The sequence below is a fragment of the Gadus chalcogrammus genome, chromosome 16 (genome assembly GCF_026213295.1).
Source record: "Gadus chalcogrammus isolate NIFS_2021 chromosome 16, NIFS_Gcha_1.0, whole genome shotgun sequence".
NCBI classification, from domain to species: domain Eukaryota; kingdom Metazoa; phylum Chordata; class Actinopteri; order Gadiformes; family Gadidae; genus Gadus; species Gadus chalcogrammus.
In genome coordinates, this window is record NC_079427.1 from 9,676,841 (window position 1) to 9,677,850 (window position 1,010).

The following is a 1,010-nucleotide window of genomic DNA, read 5'->3' on the forward strand; positions in this document are numbered from 1 at the left end:
TTATATTGAGTAGTGTGCATAGAAGCGAGGAGTGGCGATCCGGCCAACCTTCTTCTTCTTCAGTCCAAGTTCAGTCCAAACTCCAGCGAGCTTTACCATGGAGGTCACTCTGCCTCCCCAGGCAGATTCACGTCATGTCGCTCGCGGTTTATCTCTATTCCCCCATTCTTTCAAATAATGATTAAACAGATTAAAAATGTTCTGCTCGCCAAAGCCGACAGTAATCCTCGGTGAGGTAATGAATCAAGCTCCCGTGTAATACTCTTCGCCACAGACGCGTCAGGGTCTAATTGACCCGAGCACGTCATTTAGCTCCACACCTGTCTCCCTTTTGCCAAAGTCGCCCAAGGACTTCCCTTTCCCCTATGATGGATTGTGGATTCACAAGCAAAACGCTGTCATCATCCGCAGTCTTAAGTGTCTTCTGCGTGGAAAAAAAGGCCATAGCAGGCAAAAAACATGTTTGTGTTCAGGCCGCGGTCGCATCGCAGGAGGACTATTTTTTTTAAAGTAATGCTCAAGCGAAGATATAAATACTTGACTCACTCAGGGGGTTTAAAAAGACCTCCACCCTGACCCCCCCACCCCCCACCCCCGGCAGTGACCCGGGACAGGTGAGCACACAAACAAGCAGTAAAAGAGAAACCCACAAAAGCTCCCGTCCGTCGAAGCGTCTCGGTATTTTGACGAGCGGCTACGGGGTATATCGTCAGGGGGTAGAACTCACGCCTCGTCCTTGCTGCTCCGAGACTGAACCACGACCCCCCCCCCCCCCCCCCCCCCCCCCAACCAACCCCCGCACCTGTCCTTAAGGTAAGTGGTTACAACCTAGGCGGAGCACCCCCTCCCTCCAGAGACCACCGCACCAGGAACGTCCACTGCAGTCTTGGATCATTGCGTCGCGTACTTTTAGAAGAAATGCAGTTTCCTAGCAGGACGTTGTTCGAAGCCCCCTCTCAAGTCTCAAGTCCCTCGTCACCCTCACCCCCCTCCTCCTCCTCCCCCCACTC